We start from the raw sequence: 17,466 nt of genomic DNA on the forward strand, positions 1-17,466 counted from the left end.
AGGCTTTGAATTTTGGAATACAATTAAGGAGGATAAAAAAATGGCCACTGTAGGCTGACTGTGATTATCTTCCAAACACAAAAAAAACCCACACTTGTTTGCTCAAAATATGTTCTGCATGTGCAGTAGCACACCGATAATGATGAACATATTACAAGGCTATCTAGGTTAACAATAAATGGGAAGAAGTATCTTAATACTCACAAATTTGTTTCAAATTACCTTCATGCCATCTCCCCGAATTATAGAGCTGGGTAAAAGTTGAATCAATGGCTTTGGTTTCCAATCCACACAGAAGGAGTTAGAAAATTAAAGAGCAAAAGTGCAGTCAACACTTCCTCTACTCCAGTCCACAACCTCTCTCTGAGGACAAATGTGGGTGAGGAGTGCCAGCTTCCCGGCACGACTGTGCTAACACAATCACCTTCATCCACAAAGACAGGTGACGGCGTCAGCAGTTGGGCTGCCAGCGGAACAGGCTGTTGCTGCAAGCCATACTGAGTGAGTGGGCCTCATCTTCATGGGCATGTGTGTATTAGTGTGTGTATGAGGCTGTTAGTTATATCTGTTCTGCGTGGACATTTAAATAGAAGAATACACTGCAGTGTGGATCTACTTGGCAGCAGCTGACAAGGAATGTGGCCTCATGGGTACCGTAAAGTCATGAACAATTTCCACCTTCTGCACATAGACACACATCTGTAGACACACAGTGTTATTTGCTGCTAATGCATGAACACAGCAATGTATGTGTAAGCATAATTTTTTTATGAGAAGGAATTGTGTTTTGTGCACCAGATCTCACATTGAACAAATAAAAATGCCTTAGAGATGCAAAAATGCAAGCTCAGCTTGCTTTCAGTGTTGCAGTCATATTGAAAATAAGGAACAGGTAATCTATAAGGGACAAAAAATAAATTCAATTCCTTTTTAACGTTTAATGCATGGGAAGTTTGACATGAGCTTACTTCCACTTTTCCACTGGTCAGTTGTAAAAGTACATGAATTAATAAAAAATATCTTTATTCTACAGGGGGTCGACAATGGAGGAGAAAGAAAAATAAAGGAGAATGTGTTTTCTTATTTTTAACACAATGTAAAGGTTTGACACACTCCTATTTCCTTGATAGTTTACTTCATTCAGGAATGGCTGACACTACAGTGTTTTAGCCACAGATGGCTTTCAGGATGGCTACTCCGAGAACGGCCACTGTACGCTGAATTTCCTGTTCTGATGGATGCCACTTTAACGGCTTTTAAAAACATGCCGACGGGTCTAGGGGAAATGAATAGGTGTCAGCCTGACTACTGATGTATAGAGGGCATGTGTCATTTTTTGGCAAGGTTGTGTGAAAACTAATTTCACACACACATAGTACAAGCGTCCATTCAACAATGTATTTCCATTCAGCAGTTTCTGCTATGACTCAAGCCTCAATCACCACCCCACCACCCATTCCCAAGCTTATCCATCCTTACTATCACAAGTAAAACTGTCTTCAGTTGTGTCAGGATAGAATACAAAAGCAGTCACATCTAAGGACTAAAACAAAGATGAATAAACTAGAGTGGTTTCCTGTATATGTTATCCACATTTTCAAACAAAAAACAATTTCCTGTGCTGAAAAATATAGAATTGTAGTAATTAATCATAAGAAATACTTTGTCTGAACTAGTAAATGAATGATAATAATAAATAATGTGTTCACCTAATATAATTTTTGGTATTACTGGTGATAAGAACCTTTGCCCTGAAGTTTAAATCCGTGTCTGGGGGAGAAAATACAAAACAAGAAATTTTGTGTCCATGAATTAGCATTATAGTAAAAGCAGCTACAAGGACCCAATAAGCACCCCCAATGGCAAATGTTATAATCCACAAATAAGGATATCTGTTAAGCCAAGGATTTTATGTTTGTGGTAATATTACTATGCCTGTGCATGATAATGTCTGCTTAAATACAAATGTGCTTTAGCCTGTAGCACTCATAGTTTTCTATGACACGCGGGTTGTTCTGAAAAGCCACAGAAGCACCCATATAGTATGTGTTTGATACAAACGTCTAAATCATCACTTATACACTAGTGCCCTTGGGAACCTTTTGCTTTTGTATTTTCTCCCTTATCATCGAGTTGCTATTCTGTCCCTCATGCTGAGCTTGGGAAATGAGCCTCTGTGTGCCGATTTGTCCTGGTCTTCCAGCCCGCTGTCCCCATAGACCACCTGCCTAGGGTAGTCATTGGAGTGCAGCCTGACATACGCTCCCATACAGGGGGGGTAGCAGTGCCCTCCACAGGCCTTGACCCCCAACCCTAGCAGCCTTAATGGCCACTGGGCTGCCCTACTGTGCCATGCAGCCAAGCATGGCCCTGAACCACCAGACACAAACACTTGACCAGCATCCTAATGATTTTGTCACCGTCCCATCTCCCGCTCCTTCAGAAACATAAAAATATTGCTGCAGGCATCATGAACCCAAGACTTCAACCTTTGTGCACTATTTTCCTGAAAAGTTCTTCTAAAACATTATACAACCGTTTAACAGATAAAGCATGTTCACCCACCAAACTTTGTAGACCTGACGGAATACCGATTTCAAGATGTGATTTCAGCACGCATGTATTGAATGTACAGCATGTCTAAAATATTCACATATAAACAGTGTTGAAAGTGAAAGCAGACTTTAGTCATATGTGCACTTGAGTCAGAATGGCACAGGCCTAGATAAGCATCTGAAGTGTGCTTATGGATGCCCTCGTCCTTACACATATCCCTCCAACTGAGCAACCATATCCTCCTTGGCGAGTGCTTCCTTTCAATTGGTGCACAGTCCCAGAGTGAAAAAAAAAATTACTTAAATATGAATCTAATTTAGAATCAAGAGGAGAAAATATAAATGGCAACCAATTCCAAGAATACTTTCATTACAGCACTGGGATTTGGGGACCTTTTGAAATGATTCCAGGAGGCTCCCAAAAGCTGAAGAATGGCTGCCGATTTGAAACCCAAATCAGTCATCCGACCCTAAGTAGTCCTCAGGACCCCCGACTGCTTGTGGCTCGATTTCTGCCTCCCAGTGATTTCCCATTGTGCACTCTTGTAGAAATAATACCGCAAATGTGGAGTCCCAGTTTTATATGCACTCCTATTAATTACATTAATCATATGTTTTTTTTTTTATTAATTAAAATCCCCTTTATAACACAATTATAACCTTCTTCACTTTTCACAATGCTGATATTGATGTTTAAATGTCATTGGCAGTTAAATTAGAGTTTGTAAATAATCTGAACTTTCTAATTCAGCTTCTAATCTAAACATTGAGCTGAACAACATATTTTATTCATATTCCTACCAGATCAGAAATGTTTCACTGTGAAGACTGGATGTTCTCCACTGCTTCCCGAAACTGGATTTCAGCTCACAGAACTTCGCCTTGTCTGGATAAGATTCTAGAATAAGAAATAGAAAAGAATTCCTGAAATTTAGAAAAGCCAAGCAATTTATGAAATGCCATTAGAAAATCTGTATTTAGAAAAATACAATACAAGAGTTCCTACGTCCTTTTAATAAGATCCTCTGAGTATTGCCAAGGTCCTTAAAGAAATCAAAATGATCTGGTTCTCACTAGACGCAACTCCCTGATCATCACCACTGTCCAGTTAAGTTCCTTCTCCAGGTACCACACAGGAAACTGGAGGACAAGCAGTAACACATATATTCTCTCTCTCTCTCTTGCTCCTCCTTTCTCTTTCTCATGTTCTCTTGGCTGGTGCTTGTAGATATTTGTGACATAAAAAAAAAGGTGGCAGCTTTTGGGTGCAAAAAAGAGTCATCTCTTTCTCACCAACCATTTCTATTACCATCGCTATTCCTGTATGGACCTTACACTAAATCCTTCTTTGTTTCTGCCTATTGACAGCTTTGTAGTAGCATCAATTTTCATGATAAATTTAGCAATTTAATTGAATTTATTTTCTAGCACTTTTAACAATTCACGTTGCCTTAAAACAGCTTTACAGAAGTATAGAAAGAGAAATAAACCAATAAATAAAACAATAAATAAATAAATACATTTAAAGTTTAAAATTAATTTGAAAATAATATAAAAATTTTAAATACTACATATCTCTAACGTATACATGAAATAGATTGAATGCCTGTAGAATTTATTTTTATTTGTGCTAAATAGGTTGAGGGGTAATTTAGTTTGCTGGGAAGCTAGTGAATACATTATTAGATGATAATCAGATGATTTTTTTGTGTTTGTATTTTGTAAAGTAACCTATTTGTCAAGCTGTTGGGCTAGAAAACTCTTGATAGGCAGCTAGTGACTAGCAGGAGGTGTTTCAAATTCTGTTATATCTGGCAAGAGTGTGTGATTCAAGCCCTGCTCAAGTGATCTGTGTCTTTTTATCTTTTGGTGTGGGTTTAAGCTAGCATGATAACACTATCCAGTTTGTCCCAATTATTTTATTTATTTTTTTGAAAGGATGGGTAACAAAATACACACATTCAGTACACACACACACACACACACACACACACACACACACAGACACACACACACACACACACACACAAATAAAAAGGAAGTGACCAGGTCTAGTTTCTCTCACTTCTGCAACCAGAAATGTGTAGAGCCTTGGTGGAAGCTCCAACATACAAACAGCTCTGATGTATTCAGTGTGAGGTGCGATTACACCAGCACCCCACTTTCACTTTAACTAGCTAGCTAATTTTAGTATGGTATGCAACTATAGCCTTAAAATTAATCTGCATCATGTATAACAATGTACAACCTACATTATGAAATATTCTGCTAATAGGTTTCAAGATTCCACAATATTACATCCTGCAGTTTTAACTGCACTGTAAAAATAACTAAAATTAAAAGGTATCTGAAAAGTTATGCTACTCGTCAGCTGTTAGCTATATCACAAAACTGTCTCTTCCCTGACCAAAGCTGACATTCTTCAGAGTGCTTCAAGCTTTAGCAGCCCTAGGGCAGGCGGCCCCTAAAAACATGATGGTAGCACTGAGAAAAGCTCCGCTTTAGCTCCTAGTGTCCGCCCCTTGCTGCTTCCTGGCAGCTCACGCAATCCCTCTCCTCCAACACAGCATCCAAAAATAAAGACGTTCTCAGAGTTCTGTAATGAACCGTCAAGCTCTTCAGCTCCAGGCTGTACACAAAAGATACACACCTCAGCAGAGTCTAAACTACAGTGCAGGAAAGAGTTCATGGACAGAAAACACTTCCTGTCGTAAATATAAGTCTGAGTTAATGGGCTTTTACCTATAGAAGATACTTAGAAATCTGAAGATCTCATTAACTTTTATTGGCTAAAAGCTTTACAGTTACACATGGAATCTGTATAAAACTTGTTAGCATGACTCATAGTTTAACCCTCTGTATGACAGGTATTTACAAGAATGTTATGCAGAGATTTAAGCACAGCATGTAGATGATATTTGGCTGGTGCTGATGAAGAGATATTCTAATACAGCTTTTGTATCATTCCCTTTTGATTTGCCAGAGGAGAATTAAGATCCTTCAGCAATAAACGATTCAGCCTTAAAGCAATTACAAACAAAAGCTAGTCTTTTACAAAGCAAAATTATTTTAACATCCACAGACATCTGTACACGTTCAGACTGAAATCAGATGAGCAATTACTTAGCCTAAATTCTTCAGCTTGATTAACTTAATAAAAAATGACAAGCACATTCAGAACAACCACAATGATAGTGTGCTATAACTAGAGGATCACTTGTTCGGACATACCTGCCAAAAAGGATTATAAAAACAAATGTGTGTGCGTGTGTCTGTGTGTGTGTGTGTTGGTCCTGTGTGTGTGTGTGAAAGTTGTACACCCATGCATGAGAAAATGTGGGATAAATTGGTGTAGAAAACTGACATCCTTTCTAGCCAATACTCACGTCTTTTGTTGCATGCCACTCTGAAATGTGATGATATGTTTCTTTTGGGAATTTTTGCAACATGCTGGGAAAAGCAATTCGCCTTTAAAATGAATGCAGGGGTTGTGCATATGTCATTTCTTGAACTGTTGCTCGTTTTTATGACAGTTGCCTGACAACCACTGCAGCGAAAGCAGCAAAAGAAACAAAAGCCTGGAGCAGTTGGAGAAAGAAAGGAGAATTTCCATGCCGTTTCTTTAGCAACTCAAGTGGTCTTTATGCTGTGGGGAAAGTGACCAGTACAGTATAGTTCAGGCATGACTGCATGACTGTAGGCCCTCCAAAAAGCCTAGAAAAGCTGCACCAGAAAAGGTGTAATTGTTAGGGTGTGAATGTGTGTGGGTGTTTTTTTTTTTCCTTCTGGTTTAGGAGGGCAATCTGTTCCATGCCACTGACCACTGCCACAGTCTGACATGTTCTCCAGAGATTCTAGCAGCCATGGCACACTTTGACCCCTCCTTTTCCCTAACACATACACATACCCCTCTTTTACTTTTCTAGCCTCACTTTCCCTCCACCCCACCAGACCGCTTCTGGAGCCCAGTGGAGTGAGACGGCACTAAAAATTTCATTCTCTCAGCTTCTGAAAGAGCTTTGATTCTCAGCGCCGCAGCTCTCGGAACCCCTGTCCTCACATAACCTACATGCAAAAACCCACCCTTCACTGGAGTACAGTAAAATATAGTGAATACAGTATACTCTCACAGGGGTGGTACCTGCCTGATGACGTGTAGAGACAAAAGGATTAGGGATGGATTTAAAAAGGAATTAGTTGCATCTGCCCTTGCAGCATCCAGTCCGCCACTGCTGCTCCCGATCATGATAACACTCCAAATCTTAACCAGCTTTTCACCTCAGCATGGCCAAGAGGTAAAGAGCATAAAAATGATCAGGGATTTCAAAATTGGAGCATGGAGAAGCATACAAAGAAAAAGCTTGACCCTAAAGCCATAACACAAAAAGGTACATAGCATTTTTGGCACAAATTGAATGTGATGCACAATTTTATAAAAAGATCTTTCACATTTCATTAGTAATTTTCAGATACTGTTATTTACATGATGAATTTTTATCTTTATTCATCTATTCATTCATCTTTAGTAACTGCCTAATCCTGGTAAAGCTGGATCCAGAACTCCATGAACCCTGGTGAGATACAGGAATACATCCTGAAAGAGATACTGGTTCATCACCGTACATTACATGAACATATACATTCACACATAGGGGGAATTTAGTGTTGCCAGTGTACCTACTGAAATGTCTGAGGAAGTGGGAGGAAACTAAAGAACTATGGGGAGAAGTTACATAAACATAAACTCCACACAAAGCAGCACCACCAGGTCAATCACTTATTTCTTATTTAATTTCATCTTCTGAGCGTCACACGCTCATAATTAACCAGATTACATAAAGTAAAGGAAAAATATATATTCTATTTTACATAGTACATGATGGCATATTATTAAGCATTTGATTTACACTGCATGTTATAGAATATGGTCACAGATTTGTACTAGAGGACTACAGGAGGCCAGCTGTGCATGTGTAAATGCCATAAATGGAATAAATGTGGCTAATTAAAATAGTGTTTCCACACAGATGTTAATTGGTTTTTTGTTCCACATGGGTGGATGTTCTAACATAATGTAAGACTAATCCCATCGAGTCGCTGCTATTTGTCCCTTCCAGAGCTGACAACTATAATATGTAAAACTCCGTCAAAGATAATCGCCAAGTATACAAAAAAAAAAGGAAAAGAAATATGGTATGCCTCAAGTCATCAGAACCTCTTCCTTTCTTACAGTCTAAAGATGAAGTCAGATATTTCATTTAGCTGTCGATGGTGCACGGCTAATTTGAAAAGTATTGTTGCAATTAATGTATGAATGCATGTTTAAGAAGTATCAATAAGTCCTAAAGGTGAAGAGAGCATTAACGGTGTGTTTATGTAAGGCCAACGCCCACTTCCTGGCTCACTTTGGCCTTCTGCTGCTTTTGCAACAACAAGCGCATGCTCAGACTCAAAATGGAGAAAAAAGCAAGACACTAGTTCCAACACACAATTACACTCATCCTCCACACCAGTACTTGCACATGCATGACTGCACAGACACACTAACAAGAGTAAATTTTCACGACATTTATATGTGACCCCGGCTTAGTAAAATCAATATGCATAACACTTAGTGTAATGCCTATAGGGTACTGCATGTTTATTCCCACACGTAAAAAGACTCACACATCCTCCCAGTGTGGTAAGTTTGAGAAAGCAGTGGAATACATGCCTCAATTAGGTCAAAATGAAGAGTTGCTTTCCTCCCCCGGCTGCTCAAACATAACAGTAACGAGGTGGGTTAAGGAAAACCGCCTACAGGCCTCTTTTTTCCTGGGCTTAAAGAAATGCTACTGTATGTGTGTGTGTGTGTGTGTGTGTGTGTGTGTTCTGTTCTTGTATCAAGCACACAAACAGCATTTCCCCCATTACTGAGCCAATTACTGAGATAAAGTGGACTCTCATGAGTAGGAGATTCTCTTCCTCCTTACCCTCCCCAACAAATCCAACATGACACAATGAATGTGACAGTTCTGTCAAGCAGGCCATTGTCATACACACAATGCCCAGCAGTGTGGGAGACTAATAGGTCTTATACAATCACACCGGTCCATTTATAGATTGCTACACAGAGCAACTGAGTTTGTTTTAACATCATTTTAACTAACTTAAAGCTTTACTTCTTTACTTCCCCAAGGAAAGTAAGATGGATCTTAATTTCCAAAGCCAAATTATTAGCTTTCATTAATGTTTTATTATGAGGGTTGCTTAATGTTTCATAAATTAATAGAACTGCAAAGTAGTGCAGATCCATAACTTGCTTTACAGAAATATTTTTTTCTACTATAAAAAAAATAATAAAAACTTTTTGATAAATTGTAAAATGTTTGTGTGTGTGTGTGTGAGGTAAGAGAGTCAGCTCCAAAGCACAGGGAATCCTGCAGGAGTTCTGGAGCTGATTGGCCATGGCACTTCCTGAGTTCCAGCCAGAGAAGGATGTGACAGTGTGAAGTGATGGACTCAGGGGAAGGATGAGAGAAATAGTGCTACTAAATAAAGTCACAAGGCTTCTCCACTGAGCCTAGTGTGTGTGTGTGTATGTGTGTGTGTGTGTGTGTGTGTGTGATTTCTAGCCCTTTCACAGGTCCCTGTTTAAATGTGTTCAGAATGACAGTAAGTTTATTAATGACTAATGTACCATTCAAACATTAAACTAAATTCTGAACCATCAGTCTGAGGTGAGCTCAGAAGAAAAAGCTAAGTGAATTAATTGAATGAGTAACGTTAGAAGTGTAGACAGGGTAACAATGTGGCCCTGTGGGATGCAAAAGAGAAATTTTAATGCTCTAATCATAGCTGCCAGAGTAGCACTTCAAACAATGGTTTATTAAGAGGAGTTCATTTACATTAGACATAATTTGCATGGTTTTGTACAGATTTGGAGGATCCGCTGAAGTTGTACAAGCTTAGAAATTGACCACATTGTAAATGTCTAGCAACTGTTTTATTAATATTGAAGGCAGCAAGATATAGAAATTTAAAACTTCTAACTGTTTCTAAACAAACCTAAACCTGAAACACTGATTTCATTTGTGTGTGTGTGTGTGTGTGTGTGTGTGTGTGTGTGTGTGTGTGTGTGTGTGTGTAGACCAGTTTCAGTGGAGTAAAATAGGAGTTGGACTGTTTATTATTGTTTGCAGCCCACTTGACTCCTGACAGAGACAGAAGGCGAGAGGAAGTGAGCTGGGTGCCATTAATCATGTTCTAGGGGCTGCGTTTCAGCAGCAGGGGCACACTCATCCACATTATCCATTTCCTGTCTGTCCTCCTGCTCCATAGCACAATAATAGAGGCTAGGGGATATACTGTTGGCCGTGTAAATCCTAACTCCACTGAGAAAAGGTCAATCTGACTTAAAATTGGACAAGAAAAAAACTTTTAACACAGGCTTAATCAGAGTAATTATTTGAAGTACATTTTATCAGCCATGTTAAACAGGTTAACTAATCAATACATATGTCTCTGCAGGCAGAGGACAGGATTTAAACAGCTTAGCATAGCTTAATGAAGGGAATGATATTAGATTAACAATTTAAAAACAGATGATAGGTCATTGGCTATGTTCTTCTGCTCATCGGTCTGAACGTATGGAATAATGAAATATGAAAATGTATTCGAATTGAAAAAGTATTGTAATCTTTTAAGATTTGTGAGTCATTATAAAGGTTGTTACATTTGAGCTCTGAATGTAGACCAATGTAGACTCATAGATAGATATTAATAATGTAGCTGGATTTCATCATAAACCCATAAAACCCTTCAAAACCCTGCTGTCTATGATGACATCAGCACATATTTCATGTCTCACATATTGCTAAATGAAATTATTTGACACAGATACTTCAGTTGAATTGAATCTTGCTGATGAGAGATGGTTTTAATTATTTTTCAGCATTTCACAAGAGTTTTATAATTTAATTATTTATATTTAGTAAAATAAATGTTTTACTAGATTAGTAACATACTGGAAACTACACAAAATGAATAAAGAAATATTAATAATCCCGTCTATTGAAATAGACTAGAACCTGGATATTTTATAGAGTGCTGAAAAGACAAAATAGGAAGATAAGTCTGAGGGTTAAATAATTAATGACAAACTACTGTACTTCATAGTTAGCCAGGTAGGTTAAAAGCACATGTCAATTAATGATGCTAAAAGCAATGCTCATCAAGCCATATAATTCTAGGTAGTCTATAAGGAAATGGACAATAAAATGCACAGAAAATTATCACTCATGAAAAAATTCAAGCAGTAATATGACAGAGAGCCAGTAAAAAAAATGGTTGATGTACAGCAATATGTAATCGGCGAGGGAAACATAATCTGTGATACCTGCAGCACCCAGATGTGTGGGCCCCAGCTGCTGCCCAATTAACTATGTTACTCTTCATACCTATGTGCATACAGGCTGGGACTGACAGCCATTTTCAGCCCATGCTGAGCCTAAATATCTAATTGCACAACAGATGTTGAAGCATTTCACACTTTGTTGAACAAATATTTCACAGTGTTGAAAACAGAATGAGACAGGCGGCCAGCATTAAAAAACACAAGATACCTGTAGCCTCCTATATATACAGACAGAATGGTGACACAGATTTATTTCTACAGTGAAGTAACAAAATACGAGTCTGACACTGATCAGTGAAGTTATCCATGGAAGGAGGTAAGTAGCTGAAGAAAGCCTAAGAGCTCATTCTCATAAATGGAGCATTCTTTGATGTATTTTTGTCAGACTGCCTGGCAGACGGCTTAGAAGAAGCATTGTCAGTCCCAGGCAGACAGACAGACAGACAGACAGACAGACAGAAAGACAGACAGACTGACTGACTGACTGTCTGGCTGAGTCCCATTGTTGAAAACATGCATGCATGAGGAATCTAGCTACAATAAAGGGAATATTTGGTTTATCAAAGAGAACACATTACATATAGTTTACACAAAAAAAGTTTCTCCACAAAACATGATTTTTTTTACACTCGATGTAATTTAAACTTGGTTCTAATTACATATTGTGAATGTTTGAATTATGCTAAATGAGTGTGATCAATTCATGTAGTATTAAAATGATCCAGTTATCTTATAAAATATTGTGAGGATGTTAGTGCCGATACAAAGAATAACAATAGTACAACAATATAAAATTAACACTCAACTCCTGTGATGGGGTGAGTGATTTTATTCAGGAGTTTTAAAGCAAAAAGTGTGAAATAGTCAGAAGGCTACTACAATGTTTTGTTTTTCAGTAAATCATTTATTTGCAATCCAAATTAGATAACTATTTTGCTTTGATGTAAAGGATTGCTAAAAGTTTTACTATGTGTTATCAATTACCTGAGGCCAGCAAAGTTATACAGTGAAGATGGTAGTCATAGATTGAAGTGATTTGATATTTTTAGGCCCCTACATAAAATCTTTACTGTAGTCCCAATTAAGCACGGATTTCAGAAATATCCTTTGAGTTTCTCTCCGTACTCCAACCTCACACCGAGCGGGTGCTGTAATAACAAAGACCAGACTGTTACATCTAACAAACTATTATCCAAGTACAGTACAGGGCAAAATACAGGAAACAGAATTCAAAATGTTAAGCAGATATCAAAATAGTAGGGCATGCAGAGGTCAAAGCATGTGTAGACCCAATACAAGAATGCCAGGGAGAATTCAAAAAGCAAATCAAAATACTCGAAAAATAGCCAAACGAAACATGAAGTCATGATTCAAACATGATTCAAACAAGAAGACTTATCTTCTTGAAAATACACCATTACTGGAAGAGTTAAAACTGCAATAATCTTCAGTTGTTTAAAAAATGAATCATGTGCATGAGTCAGACTTTTTGGCCCTTTTTGGCCCACAATTTTGGGATTGTGACGTTTGTTAGCGAGGAGAAGGAACGGCGCTATGGTTAGTTTATTTTATTTTTGTTTCTTTTTGTTTAAAACTATATTTAAAAAATATATTAATACATTTATGTTATTTAAAAATCTACTGTAGATACTAGAAATGTGGCAAAATCAAAAGAGAACATTTACCACAATTTTACAGATTTAACATTTATATTGTTTTTTTTTTGTTGTTGTTTTTTTTTTTTTTTTTTTTATTCCCAAAAAAAATCATAAAACGTCTTTTCTGGTTGTAAGAGAACCTTGATATTCATCATATATAAGGTGCTGCAAATAAGTTTATTCTATGCTGAGCACATCCACATCAGGTCAACTAGATCAGCATGGGGAAATCAAGGGCGCTAAAAGCATATATTTTCCAGGTGACAGAGTTGAATGTACAACAGTTGTTGAACCAGAAACACTTCAACACCATCAATAACAAAAAAAAAATAGTAAAAATAAATAAATAAATAAAAGACTGAAAAAAAAAAAAAAACATTAGAAACCTTACATGGCTGTGAAGTCAGAGCCATTATGAAACTAGAAAAAGAAATAGAAATGATTTAATAATTTTATGGTCGTTTAATTATTTCATTGTATTAATTTTATGCTCTTCTAATCACTATTTGAGTCTTTGTTGATGGCAGCATAGAAATAACATAGATAATATGTAACAGCATAGACAAAGATATGTAACATTGTTTTTGCAGCCTTGAAAAAAGTCTCTCCCTGTATCATATGTGAAATATTATTCGAGTCTGTCTTTATTTTCTTTCAATATGTTTAACTGTGAGGTGACACATTGTGGGTTGTGCTAGCAGAAGAGCCACAGCTTGGTGTTGCACTTTATTTTGCTCTGTTCTATCCATGACGGTATGTTCATGATTCAGAAAATTCCCTGTCATTCGTACATGATAGATAATCCACTTAGTAAAATAGTTTTCCTGTGAGTCACATCGTGTCTGAGCTGGTGTGTGTAGTGCAGAAGGTGGTGGTGTTTGGAACACCATACTGTAGTTGCAGTGCATTATGTTTAAACATGCATACCATAAAAGGTTTTATATCTGATAAAGCAATGATAACAGCTTGTCCCATGAGCCTGGGGCTAATGATTTTTCCACCAATTCCTACCAGTTTATTCATTGTTATATGGGACAGTTGATTTGACTTGTCAATATGAAACAATTTATCATAGAAAGAATGATTCTTTATACCATTAATATTGATCCTCTGAACCCTACATTAAAACCTATACATTGTTACAGCAAATTGTAGGAAACTGAGTAAACATTGTGTGATATAGTATAAGGTATCAAATACTTTATAGTGTCTAGTAAATATTCAACACCATTTTACATATTTAACGTGTTTTTACGATGTATTATGCTTTTTTTTGTCCAAAAATTTTTTAAATCTAGTCTTTTTGGGTTATAAACAGCAGAGAAGTAATTTGGTGGAGGGCTTTCCCTGTATTCCCTTAGCATTCATATTAATGAGCAAAGACTGTGAAAACAAAGTTGGATAGGAAAACAGGTCATTTCCGTGTACTAGACATCTCAGTTTACGCCATCATATCAATGTCTTCTGGTGAGATTTGGGTGTGTGGGCTGAGGCACAGATATCAAGAAGAGTGATTGCATTGTCTGTACTCAGTCCTCCTCCCATGTTCGCTGTTGTTCATGCCATTCAAACAGGCCTCCCCTCCAGTGGCTTGCTCAAGCTTGAAAGTGAAGGAAGGGAACCATGCAAAGCATGTTTTCTCCCTCTTCTCGTCCCTTCTGTAAAGCACCAAGAGAGGGGCGATTAGTGTCTGCTGCCTCTCAGAAAGTTCCAGATCGTGTACCAGGAGACACAAAAAGTTACCGCTGCATTGACAGCTTAAAAAAGGAGAGAAAAGCTTATGAAAAAAAGAGGAAGAATGCACATGATGGAAAGCACACAAATGTGTCCTGAAGTATCACAATTCTGCTTAAACTACACAACCTTAGAGCTATTTAAGAGTTCCCAACAGAATGTGATACTTAGATGCAAATTTGCATTTAAGCTAAATCGCTGGAACTTAACCAAAGCCTACCCAAAGTCCCTATGACACTACAGTGCAGTCCAGAGTCATCTTCACCTAATTTAAGGTTTTATAGCTACCAAGAGTTCAATACCTAGGAGAAGTGACATCTCAGTCTATTACGTCTTTGTTAGTAACAGCACATTAAAAAGCAGCAGGTGAGAAGTCTCAGTGAAAAGTAAAAAATCAACAAGGACTGGTCAAGCCCCTACGTGTGCTCTTCCTACTGTTCCTTCATTACAGAGCAAGCCAAGGCTAATTAGCCAGACCCCTTGCCATCTGGTAATTACCCTCATACATTAGCCCTGAGAAAAAAAAAATGAAAACATGATAAAGTGCTTGAGAGATCAGTTATTCTTGCCTCCAAGGCTGCTTGCAACACTATGCTAACAGATGTCAGGCACGGCTAGCACCAGCCTTTTCTGAAGCAATGGAAGGCCTCCTGGACACTGGCACTCACAGATGAATGGGAATTATGGAAACTGTCTGGATTTTATCTCCACAATTATTTTTAGGGTAATAACAAAGCACACTTAGAGATTATAAAGATCTATAAAGAATAATGGTGGGCTATGCTATGCTAAGAAAGAAAATCACATATTAAACAAAGATACATCATATGTATCAAGCTGGGAACATTAATACAAAAAATGATTTTGGGTTCTGGTGTATAGAGAAATTTCATACAGCAAGGACCACCTGATGTCCTGCAAATGAGTATTACTCAACCTATCATAGGATGTTTGAGAGAAGCAGGGTTTCCCAGCAGTCCTGTAAAAGTTATGCCTGCACATATGCCCCTGTTTGGCAGCCTATGCCTGAGATAACATTTACCCCAACAATTCAACAAGATCAAGTCATTTCCACTCACCAGCCCCATCTGTTGCCCTGTACATATGCAATAATGTGAGGCAGTTAAAAGCATTTAGATCACTAAGAAGGGAATCATGAGAGAATGCATGTGGATCACCATCTTCATGAAAAGTAACATCGCATCCATTATATGTGATTAAGCAGCTTGCATGAGGCCTCTGTTCCAGCAGTGTCAACTAATATCCTTAAAATAGCTCACTAAAGTCCATGGTGTGATAAAGCAGCAGGTACAATCATCAAGGTGACCTTCTCATCGCAATTTTCACACCTTTAACACATTTACACAAAACCGTAACAGGAAGCTTAACAGATTTGAATTTTGTATAGAGTGTTTTTGTGTTGTGTTCTCACAACTGAGTAATGTTGGTAATGAAATAATAGTACAGGGTTTTACTAAAACCAAAATTGTATCAACACAGAGTTGATACTTAAGCCACAATTTATTTCCACCCCAGGCCTAGAGGAGGTAAATGAGAAAATAATGGCATGCTTGCTTTGGTTTACAAATAAAGCCAAAGGCTAAGATCTGAATCTTCTTTAACTGGAATCTCATCACTTATCTTTGTTCATAAAAGTGTAATCTGCGGGTATATCTGGAGAAGTTCAGAAATGATTAGTAGCTTCCCATTATTTTTGCTTCCCTTTCTCTTTGTCTTCAATACGTAGTCAGAGTTTGCTTAAATGGTGCAGTAACAGCAGCAAATGCAGGGAGATTTAAGATTTTGTTGCTGTTATGCAGGGAGAATGGATATGAAGACATAGAAAGCCACACTGAGTGTGATATAATCCCTCTTTCAGACCAGCATTATGTCAAAGTTTTGAAGCGTAAAGAATCACCATGGTGTCAGCACTTGACCTTCACACAAGTACAAAAAAAAAGACAAAATAATATCTGGATTGTTCCAGAGAGATCTGATCAAATCTGGCGAAAAGGACATGCTTGAATGTGTTGCTGCATAACAACTACTTGGAATAATGCAGTGTTAAAGTGTAGGGAGAAGAAACAGGTAAAGTAAACTTGAAGCTTTAAATATGCACCACATGAGTACAGTATTTAAGAGCTCAGAAGCTGTGGGAAATAAGTTGAAAGATGTTAGAGGCTCTCCAGAGAGGACAGAGACCCAACTAGTAAGGGTCAGACTCTAAGCTTATTAGCCATAAATGGTGTCTTCCACAGGTGAGGTTCACCCAACTGAAGAAATCTGCAATGACGTGTCCACACTAATGGACCACTGCCCTCTGAGCACAGAGAAGCATCCTGCCTAATTACCCTTATCTAGCAGCCAAACAAACTGCAACAAAAACATGCCTGCATGAATACATAAGCACTGCTGAACTCAAAAGGAGAAAAGTTCAAGCGTTTATTGTACCCCGCAGAAGTGAAATGCATTAATGGCCTGTAGGTTCATTTAGCATGCCGTGGGCAGCGCTGGACTTGGTAATTAGTGGCAGTGACCGGTCAGCAGTGTGGAGGCCTGTGCAGAGGCAGGTTGATCAAGGCACCCCTCTCTGACCCCCCCAACCCCCCCTCCCCATTTCGACAGCTCCATTGCATCCTAAACAGCAGCTTGTGATTAACATTAGGAAAATAAGACAGGGCCACCCTGCTGACATGCAGTACCGAGCTGCTCCCCACTCCTCCTCCTCCTCCTCCTCGCATACCCTAACAAGCACACATTTCTGCCTCCCTCAGAGACCTACACTGCATCACGCTCAGCAGATAACATCCCAATTAAAGTTCTGTTCTTAATTATTTTGTTACACATTATCACTTTTCCATGCAAATTTTTTACAATTGTGTTCTAGTGGCTGAAAAGAGGTAAACACTATTAACAAAGGGAGAAAGAGACACCTGTCTAAATCAACAGACCATCTCTCTGCATCCTATTAGTGTGTACGGTGTAGCTACCCATAACATCCAAGAAGTACTTGAAACTGTACTCATGTAATCATTTGTAAATGGTATTTTTTTTTTTTTTTTTTTTGACAATCACTTGTATTTTCTGTAGTTTAGGGATGTTTGTGTTATTTCTGAAGACATTT

General features: G+C 38.1%; 1 protein-coding gene across 4 annotated transcripts in view; it reads right to left on the reverse strand.

The window, feature by feature from the left end:
• Positions 1-17,466, reverse strand: part of rbfox3a (RNA binding fox-1 homolog 3a) — a 328,730-nt gene that overhangs the window by 281,900 nt on the left and 29,364 nt on the right. For all 4 annotated transcript variants that reach the window (XM_060897403.1, XM_060897420.1, XM_060897410.1 and 1 more), the window contains exon 2: positions 3,357-3,453. The gene's annotated coding sequence lies outside the window, so the exon portion shown is untranslated. The remainder of the gene's footprint in view (positions 1-3,356; positions 3,454-17,466) is intronic.

Source organism: Tachysurus vachellii, chromosome 2, assembly GCF_030014155.1.
Source record: "Tachysurus vachellii isolate PV-2020 chromosome 2, HZAU_Pvac_v1, whole genome shotgun sequence".
In the NCBI taxonomy this organism is placed as follows: Eukaryota; Metazoa; Chordata; class Actinopteri; order Siluriformes; family Bagridae; genus Tachysurus; species Tachysurus vachellii.